The sequence below is a fragment of the Oncorhynchus gorbuscha genome, linkage group LG21 (assembly GCF_021184085.1).
Source record: "Oncorhynchus gorbuscha isolate QuinsamMale2020 ecotype Even-year linkage group LG21, OgorEven_v1.0, whole genome shotgun sequence".
NCBI lineage: Eukaryota > Metazoa > Chordata > Actinopteri > Salmoniformes > Salmonidae > Oncorhynchus > Oncorhynchus gorbuscha.
The window spans coordinates 32,501,891-32,512,800 of record NC_060193.1 but is presented as its reverse complement, the minus strand read 5'-3'; the positions used below and the strand labels follow the sequence as shown (position 1 = coordinate 32,512,800).

Sequence of the window (10,910 nt, the reverse complement as noted above, 5' to 3'; positions counted from 1 at the left end):
CTTGTTCGAAACGGATCGGAGTGGAATGTTCTTAGTAGAAAGCCACACTCTTTGGCCAATGACGTATACCGGAGGCTTCGAACGGTGGCGATCGGCCTTAGCCTTGGTGCGCGCCCCCACCCGGAGAAGAGTCTCACGGGCTCTGCTCCATGCGTGACGGCACCTCTGGATGAAAGCGTGAGCGGAGGGAACAGTGACCTCGGACTCCGTACTGGGAAAGATAGGTGGCTGGTAACCTAAACTACACTCAAACGGAGAGAGACCCGTGGCTGCCACTGGCAACGAATTGTGAGCGTACTCAACCATAGAGAGTTGTTGACTCCAGGAAGAGGGATTCTTAGAAACCAAACATCGCAACACTCTCTCCAAATCTTGGTTGGCCCTCTCCGTTTGACCGTTGATCTGGGGATGAAACCCTGAAGACAGGCTGACACTTGCTCCCAGTAACCTACAAAACTCTTGCCAAAACTTGGACACAAATTGGGGCCCCCTGTCAGAAACTACGTCCATCGGCAGGCCATGTAAGCGAAAGACGTGATCCACGACAGTTACCACTGTCTCCTTGGCAGATGGTAATTTAGGCAAGAGAATAAAATGAGCCGCCTTCGAGAACCGGTCCACCACGGTCAAAACAACTGTCTTGCCCTTGGAGGGTGGAAGGCCGGTAACAAAATCTAGCGCGATGTGGGACCAGGGTCTCGAAGGGACCGACAGCGGTTGGAGTAACCCATCTGGGGGTCGATTAGAATTCTTCCCAGTGGCACAAACCGAGCAAGCCAAGACGAAACTGTGAATGTCACGAGCCATCAGTGGCCACCAAAAGCGTTGCTTAACCAAAAAGCTAGTGCGGCTGACTCCTGGATGACACGCTACGTTGGAGCAATGCCCCCACCGAATAATATCGGACCGACACCCCTCCGGCACAAACAACCGATTAGGCGGGCAACCGGGCGGAGGCGTTACCCCTTCTAAGGCCGTTTTGACCCTCGATTCAACCTCCCATGTGAGTGTGGAGACCACTAGGGTCCCGGGTAGGATGCACTCGGGAGTGGATGGGCGTTCGGAATGGTCAAAAATGCGAGAAAGGGAATCGGGTTTGACATTCTTGGAACCCGGGCGATACGAGAGAGAGAAGTCAAAACATCCGAAAAAGAGTGCCCACCGCGCTTGTCTGGAGTTGAGTTGCTTAGCGGTTCTGATATATTCCAAATTCTTGTGATCGGTCCAAACTATAAAAGGTACCCCCGACCCCTCTAACCAATGGCGCCACTCCTCCAGTGCTAACTTCACTGCCAACAACTCTCTGTTGCCAATGTCGTAGTTGCGTTCCGCAGGTGATAACCGATGGGAAAGGAACGCGCAAGGGTGCATCTTGTCGTCAGAAGAGGAACGTTGGGAAAGTACCGCACCTACCCCCACCTCTGAAGCGTCCACCTCCACCACGAACTGACGCGAGGGATCGGGAGCTATGAGGATGGGAGCCGAAACAAAGCGGCTCTTGAGTTTGGCGAATGCAGCCTCGGCTGTATCGGACCACCTGAACGTCACTCTGGGGGAGGTTAAGGCGGTAAGAGGAGCGACTATCTGACTAAAGTTGCGAACGAAACGCCGGTAGAAATTGGCGAATCCCAGAAACCTCTGTAGGGCCTTACGGGAATCTGGGCTAGACCAATCCACCACAGCCTTAACCTTGTCAGGATCCATGCGAATACCTTCAGTCGAGACGATGTAACCTAGGAATGGAACGGATTGTGCATGAAAAATGCATTTCTCCGCCTTGACAAAAAGTCCATTCTCCAACAACCTCTGAAGCACTCGTCTGACGTGCTGAACGTGTTCCTGGAGAGAAGAAGAAAAAATCAGTATGTCATCCAGGTAAACATATATGAACTGATCAATCATATCTCTCAGTACGTCATTGACGAGTGCCTGGAAAACCGCTGGGGAGTTGGATAGCCCAAAAGGCATGACCAAATATTCGAAGTGCCCTCTGGGGGTGTTAAACGCGGTCTTCCATTCGTCCCCCCCCTTATGCGAACCAAATGATATGCATTACGTAAATCCAACTTAGTGAACACGGATGCTCCCTGTAACCTTTCAAAGGCTGAGGACATCATAATATAATAATAATATAATAATAAAGGTAAGGGATAGGTATTCTTCACTGTGATGTTATTCAACCCACGGTAATCAACGCAAGGACGCAGAGATCCGTCCTTCTTCCCCACAAAGAAGAACCCCGCCCCCACTGGAGAAGAGGAAGGACGAATGAATCCAGATGCCAGAGAATCAGAGATGTATCTCTCCATAGCCTCCCTCTCCGGAACAGAGAGTGAATATAACTTGCCTTTAGGCGGAGACTCACCTGGCAATAATTCTATTGCACAGTCATAGGGACGATGCGGAGGAAGAGAAGCAGCACGGGACTTACTGAACACCTCCTTCAGGTCAAGGTATTCAACGGGCACGTTAGACAAATCCACTGCCTCCTCTAGAAACACAGAATCAGACACAGACGAACAAGCAGACACTAAACATGACTCAAGACACTTGTTACTCCACATGGATATAGATTTATGAACCCAGTCAACTCTGGGGTTGTGTTGGGTGAGCCATGGGTGGCCGAGAACAAATGATGCAAGGGGTGAGTCCATGAGTAGAAATGATAGTGTCTCAGTGTGATTGCCAGAAGTGATGAGTGTGATAGGTTCAGTGGTGTGAGAAATGTTGGGGAGTTCTTGACCATTGAGAGCGTTGACGTATATCTTGTGCGTGAGTGAGTTGATAGGAATCTGGAGTTTGTGAGCGAGCTTGGTGTCCATGAAATTACCCTCTGCTCCTGAGTCCAGTAAGGCTTGGGTGTCGTGCGTGTGGGTGGCCCATCTTAGTCTTACCGGGAGGAGAGTAGATGATGAGGTCTTCTCTGTGGTGACACCACCCGATAGTAGCCTCATGCTCACTACCGGGCCTGATCTTTTACCGGGCAGGAGTGGATAAAATGGCCCGCTCTACCACAGTAGAGACAGAGTCCTTGGGATCTCCGCCTCTCCCTCTCTTCCCGAGAGAGGCGAGCTCTCCCCAGCTGCATGGGTTCGTGAGCGGAGGCTGAACTGGCCGTGTTCCCGCCGCTGGCATACCAGCCCTCCGTGTTGTTATACGGTCTGTTAGGGCATGCTCGGCGGCCAATACAACTCAGACGAGCGTCGACCCTCAAGGCTAGTTCCACTAGTCCATTTAAACTCCTGGGAAGGTCCAGAACATAAATCTCCTTCTGGATCCGGTCCTCCAGCCCATGCAGGAACATGTCCCACTGCGCCTCCTCGTTCCACTGACACTCTGCGGCCAGAGTGCGGAATTGGATGGAGTATTCCGATGCGGACCGGTCTCCTTGGCGAAGGTCAGCGAGTAGTCTGGCCGCCTCTCTACCCGCCACGGCCCGATCGAAAACCCTTCTCATTTCCTCGGAGAGTGTCTGGAAAGAGGTGCAGCATGGGTCCTGGTTCGCCCACACCGCCGTTCCCCAAAGAGCCGCTTTGTCTGATAGCAGTGTGAGTACGAATGCTACCTTAGACTGTTCACGGTTGAAGGTCCGTGGCTGCAACGAGAAATGCATGGAACATCTCGTAAGAAAAGCTCTGCAATAGTCAGGATCACCTGAATAACCCTCTGGTGTCGGTAGCCGTGGCTCTACCTGGGAATCCGGCTCTGGCGGGGCGGATTGAACTGCCGGTGTAGGTGGCGCAGCGGAACCCCTCAGATGTTGTAATTGTTGGGTCAGCTGGGATACCTGCGTCGCAATGGCTTGTACTGCCCAACCTGTGCTGGAGACGTTCTCCTCTTGTTGATCCATTCTCGTGATACTGCGGGAAATGAATTCGGTCAGACTCGTTGAACTCGCTGCATCCATGGTCTGGTCAGATCGTTCTGTGACAATACAGAGGTGGATGCAAGATGCAAGCAACGATGGTTTAATGAATACAATTATATCAGCAACAGGACAGACAGACTGTACTCAGACGGAATCCGACCCAGGGACTAGGGCGCATCCTCCGGTGATAGCCTGCTGAGAAATCCAGGGGAGTGTGTCCGGATGGGAAGGAAGGAGCACAGCAGATAATCCACACAAGGGCGGCGAGAGATGAGCACTGACACACGACACAACCTCAGGGAAGTAACAACGATCTGACAACAAGAAACACTGGTTACAGAACATATAAAGGGAAGATAAGTGGTTCCAGCTGGCGCAGACAATCAGGCCGAGATTGGGAACCACGCCCACACAAACACGGGAGAGAGAGAGAGAGAGAGAGAGAGAGAGAGAGAGAGAGAGAGAGAGAGAGAAAGAGAGAGGGAGGCAGTGGATTCATGAACCGTGACACCTTCCTCATGATCATTGATGCCCCACGAGGTGAGATCTAGCATTGAGCCCCAGACCGAGGCTGATTGACCGTCATCTTGAACTTCTTCCATTTTCTAATAATTGCGCCAACAGTTGTTGCCTTCTCACCAAGCTGCTTGCCTGTTGTCCTGTAGCCCATCCCATCCTATCCTTGTGCTGGTCTACAATTTATCCCTGATGTCGTTACACCCTCTCTGGTCTTGGCCATTGTTTGAGCGGTTAGAGTCTGTTTAATTGAGTGTGTAGACAGGTGTCTTTTATACAGCTAACGAGTTCAAACAGGTGCAGTTAATACAGGTAATGAGTGGAGAACAGGAGGGGTTCTTAAAGAAAAACTAACAGGTCTGTGAGAGCCGTAATTCTTACTGGTTGGTAGGTGATCAAATACTTATGTCATGCAATAAAATGCAAATTAATTACTTAAAAATCATACAATGTGATTTTCTGGATTTTTGTTTTAGATTCCGTCTCTCACAGTTGAAGTGTACCTATGGTAAAAATTACAGTAGGGAAACCTGCAAAATCGGCAGTGTATCAAATACTTGTTCTCCCCACTGTATATGTAATTGAGAAAGACGTTAATGCTTTTGTGAATGTTTTTAATTCAAATGCATGTTCAGCAAATATGTTTATCAGATATATATTTATTATTTCATTGTGTCCCACACCTGAGACCTGTTACACAGGCCCGACGAAACAAGCTGTTTGTACATCACCCAAAAGCGGATGTATGCATTTGCAATTGAACCTCAAATCATCTGTTGTAAAAAGACATTAAAATTAAAGAGAATTTAAAAACAATAGCTACTTAGGTTTGTTTGAGTGTGATCCACGCATTGACTGTATATAGCTGCCCCAATGAACTAGCTAGATGTAATATAGTTACTATGTGCATAATCATCTACTGTATGTTTCCCACATTTTCATTCTCATTTTATTCACAGGGAGCCTATTAGGGACTACAAAGGGAAACCCAGACACGAGCTGCCCAGTGACGCGAGCCTACCAGACAAGCTAAATGCGTTTTATGCTCGCTTTGAGGCAAGCAACACTGAAATATGCACAAGAGCACCAGCTGTTCTGGATGACTGTGTGATAATAGTCTCGGTAGCTGATGTGAAAAAACCCTTTAAACAGGTCAACATTTACAAAGCCGCTGAGCCAGACGGATTACCAGGACGTGTACTCAAAGTATGCATCGACCAACTGTCAAGTGTCTTCACTGACATTTTCAACCTCTCCCTGACTGAGTCTGTAATACCTACATGTTTGAAGCAGAACACCATAGACCCTGTGCCCAAGGAAGCGAAGGTAACCTGCATAAATGATTAACGCCCTGTGGCACTCATGTCGGTAGCCATGAAGTGCTTTAAAAGGCTGGTCATGACTCACATCAACAGCATCCTCCCGGACACCCATGACCCACTCCAATTCATGAGTACACACAGATGACACAATTTCAATCACACTCCACACTGCCCTTTGTCACCTGGACAAAAGGAACACCTATGTGAGAATGCTGTTCATTGACTACAGCTCAGCGTTCAACACTATAATGCCCATGAAGCTCATCACTAAGCTAACGACTCTGGGACTAAACACCTCCCTCTGCAACTGGATCATGGACTTCCTGACGGGCTGCCCCCAGGTTGTAAGAGTAGGCAACAACACATCTGCCACGCTGATCCTTAACACAGGGGCCCCTCAGGGGTGTGTACTTAGTCCCCTCCTGTATTCCCTGTATTCCCTCCTGTACTCGGGCCCAGAATATATGATATGCATAAACCTGGTAGATTTGGATAGAGTTTCCAAAACTGTTCAAATAGTATCTGTGAGTATAACAGAACTGATTTAGCAGGTGAAAACATGAGAAAAATCCATTCCGGAAGTAGTTTTTCTTTTTGTTTTGTAGTTTTCTATTCAATGCCATTACAGTACCCATTGACTTAGGACTCCATTTGCAGTTCCTATGACTTCCACTAGATGTCACCAGTCTTTAGAAATCGTTTCAGGCTTGTATTATTATAAATGAGGGAGTAAGACCAGTCTGAACTTGTGATATTATAGATACTTTAGGCTAAAAAACAACATGAGGATTGAATATAAACATCGTTTGACATGTTTCTATGAACTTTACGGATACAATTTGGATTTTTTTGTCTGATTGTTTTGACTGAGTTTGAGCATGTGGATTACTGAAGAAAACGCGCTAACAAAACGGAGGTTTTTGGATATAAAGAGACTTCATTGAACAAAAGGAACATTTATTGAGTAAATTGATGTCTTCTGATTGCCACCATATGAAGATCATCAAAGGTAAGGGATTAATTTTATCTCTATTTCTGAGTTTTGTAACGCTTCTGCTTGGCTGGTTACTGTTTGTAATAATTTGTCAACTGGGCTATGTTCTGGGCTAGGTATTTTCTGGGCTAGGTATGCTTTCGCCGAAAAGCATTTTATAAATATGACACTGTGGTTGGTTTAACAATAAGTTAATCTTTAAACCTATGTAAAATATGTTTTATTTTCTGAATTTTTATCATGAGCATTTCAGTAATTGAATTTGGAGCTCTGCAACCTCACTGGATGTTGGCCAGATGGGACGCTAGCGTCCCACTTACCCTAGAAAGGTTAAGTTTTTCTCTCCTCATTTGATAAGACAGAAATTAACCACCACAACAATTAATAAAATTGGCTTTCGACAATTTACATTGACCCCTCCCTTTTGTACACTGCTGCTACTCGCTGTTTATTATCTATGCTTAGTCACTTAACCACCACCTACAGTACATGTACAAATTACCTCAACTAACCTGTACCCACGCACACTGACTCGGTACCGGTGCCCCCTGTATTTAGTCTCGTTATTGTTTGTCATGACTTCCGCCGAAGTTGGCTCACCTGCCTGATCCGGTGGTGCTCGGCGGTCGTCGTTAACGTCCTACTAGCCTCTACCGATCCCTTTTTCGTTTGTCTGTTGGTTTTGTCTTATTAGTTTCACCTGGGTGTATTTTGGTTTAATTAGCTTCCCTATATGTAGTAGTTTGACCCGCCCTTGTTTTGTGCGGGATTGTCTTTTGTTACGTGTGTACATATTAGGTCGTGGTGTATTTTGTTTTCTATACTGGACACCATGTGGTTTTGGGTTGTCTGGTATAGTGTCCTGCGCCCTGTATTTTATTGGTCTTATCAGTTTGGTGTGCTATAGTAAAGCACTTTACTCCGTTACTCTCTCTCTGCGTCTGATTCCTGCACACACAACTAGTCCCGCGTGACATTGTTATTCTTATTGTTTTACTTTTTATTATTACTCTTTTATTTTAGTCTACTTGGTAAATCTCTTCTTATCTCTTCTTGAACTGCACTACTGCACTAAGCATTTTACAGTAAAGTCTACACTTGTATTTGGTGCATGTACTAATAAAGTTTGATTTGATTTGACATACAATCTCAATTAATCTTGCATCGTATCTCCTGTATTGGAGTATGTAATTTGGGAGCAGTAATACTGACACATTTTTTATAAACATTTTACATTTAGGCCATTTAGCAGATGCTCTTATCTAGAGTGACTTTCAGTAGTGTGTGCATACATTTTCGTACTGGTCCCTCAAGAGAATCAAACCCACAACCCTGGCGTTGCAAACGCCATGACAAACTTTCTCCGACCATTATGAAATGTAATGTGGCTCCTTATTTTGTTTCCCCTTCATCCCAGAAATGGATCAGTTGGGGAAGCTGGGCTCTTTCTAACCTGTGCTCTTCTAACCTGCAAAGTTTTCCCCACTGTCTAAACGTTTCAACACAATATTGAAATATTACACAATTCTAAAATAATTTCATTCAATTTATATTTAATAAATCTCTGTTTGGTTCAATGTTATTAAACTGAAGCTGAAATATTGACTTCTATTAAACTGGGAGAAGGGGGCACTTAAGGGGATTCTATTCGGACAACCCACATCAGGCCCGTTTTGCATGACTGTGGACAGGTTCTTTGATTCACAATCTCTCTCTGTCTCATACTACCATGATTCCAATTGATATGTAGTGCAGAATATGAGTGGAAGTAATAAAACCATTGGACATCTAACAATTCTCTGCAGAGATTATCAACAAAACAGCCACCCAAAGAACCAGGAGCATGTGTGTGCTGTTCGGGAGCAGCTTCCGTCAGAGCAGGAAACCCCCACTGAGCCCAGGCTTAAGGATTTCCTGTATAATTGTGTATTGGAAGTCTTGGATTTGGCTTGGTGCTTTTAACTGGCTCATCTGTAGACAAATAGTTAAATAGATTTTCCTGCTCTTCCAAGACCACGCCTCACTGCAGTAGGTCCAGGATGGGCAGGCTGAGCCAATACTCATCTTGCAGGATCTCAGCAATTACAACAGGTGGTTCTCAGGCCAGTCCAGATCTCTCATGGATCGCCCTGTGGAACATCCCCACATTGTTGTGCCATGCCTTCAGGAAGATGTTCTCCATGGGCAACCTCTTCTGGACGTACCCTGTGTCTCTGTGGGGCACTTATCTCCCTAGCCTGTCCGCTGGATTTCATCCCCAAGGCCCTGTTTGGCCTGATAGGCTTCATGGCCTTTTTTAACCTTTATTTAACTAGGCAAGTCAGTGTCTCCTGACCCCTCCTGTCTCAGCCTCCAGTATTGATGCTGCAGTAGTTTATGTATCTCCTGTCCTATTCGGTGTCCTGTGTGAATTTAAGTGTGCTCTCTCTAATTCTCTCTTTCTCTCTTTCTTTCCTTCTCTCTCTCGGAGGACCTGAGCCCTAGGACCATGCCCCAAGACTACCTGACATGATGACTCCTTGCTGTCCCCAGTCCACCTGGCCATGCTGCTGCTCCAGTTCCAACTGTTCTGCCTCATTATTATTGGACCATGCTGGTCATTTATGAACATTTGAACATCTTGGCCATGTTCTGTTATAATCTCCACCCGGCACAGCCAGAAGAGGACTGGCCACCCCACATAACCTGGTTCCTCTCTAGATTTCTTCCTAGGTTTTGGCCTTTCTAGGGAGTTTTTCCTAGCCACCGTGCTTCTACACCTGCATTGCTTGCTGTTTGGGGTTTTAGGCTGGGTTTCTGTACAGCACTTTGAGATATCAGCTGATATACGAAGGGCTATATAAATACATTTGATTTGAGTTAAAGAACAAAATTATTATTTTCAATGATGGCCTAGAGACAGTGGGTTTAAATGCCTTGTTCAGGGGCAGAACTACAGATTTTTACCTTGTCAGCTCGGGCATTCTGTCTTGCAACCTTTCGGTTACTAGTCCAATGCTCTAACCACTAGGCTACCTGCCACTCCGACTTCTTTGTCATCTTGCTCCTCTTCATCTATGTCTCAGACTGGCAGGTGAATCAGACAGTCAGGTTGACAAACAGCCACTGGACAGCAGTATGTAATCAATCAAATACCTATTTATATCATGCCAGGTCAAACACACTGTGCCGGTCAGTGATCTTTATCTAGTGCTTTGGCCTTCAATGGGGACCTGATAAAAGTCCCCCTGATTAAAGTCCCTATAATCAGGGGGACTTTATCAAGTGGGTGTGGGGGAGGGATATCAACAAAAAAGTATAGTTCTTTTGGCAAGGGTTTTGGAGCAATATACAAATAAAATAAATCAACAATTTGGATTGTTGAACTGGCTGATCTGAAGTTAACATTTTGTTCGTATTTGCAAATGTATATCTTTCATACATTTAGGTGTGTTTGAGAAGTACAATCCAATCTGGTATATTAAATGTTCTCTCTCTTGCAAACATAAAAATAATAATAATAGAAATGTTACTAAACAGTCAGTTCTGTTGAACTTTGTCAACACACAGCAGTTGATGCTTTGCATTGTTTGATTTGGTACACATGATTGCTATTAATTAAGGAAGCAATAGCTAAATGGAATATATCATTTTGATTACCTATCTGTATTGATTATTGTTACAGCTGAGGTAATTGGATACCACACTTGTGTGTTGTGTTGATTAAGTATAACATTGGGATATATTCAATATCTCTTCCCCCTTCAACTAATGCTAGTAAAACATTAAGGACACCTTCCTAATATTGAGTTGCACCCCCCCACTTTTTCCCTCAGAACAGCCTCAATTTGTCACAGCATGGACTCTGGTTGTCTGGATGTCCTTTGGATGGTGGATCATTGTTGATACACATAGAAAACAGATGAGCGAGAAAATACCAGCAGCGGTATTCCAAATACCCCGTTCAAAGGCACTTAAATCTTTTGTCTTGTAAATTCACCCTCGGAATGGTACACATACACAATCCATATCTCAATTGTCTCAAGGCTTAACAATTATTCTTTAACCTCTCTCCTTCCATTTATCTACACTTATTGAAGTGGATTTAGCGAGTAACATCAATAAGGTATGTTAGAGTTAACGTGGATTCACCTGGTCAGCCTATGTCATGGAAAGAGCAAGTGACCTTAATGTTTTGTACACTCAGTGTATCGATTACAGGAGCTGATGG

The 10,910-nt window shown here is 45.4% G+C and overlaps 1 pseudogene; it reads left to right on the top strand.

Moving 5' to 3' along the window:
- Nucleotides 1-8,458: 8,458 nt before the first annotated feature.
- LOC124008010 lies at nucleotides 8,459-10,001 on the top strand (annotated as a pseudogene).
- The last annotated feature ends 909 nt before the right edge of the window (nucleotides 10,002-10,910 follow it).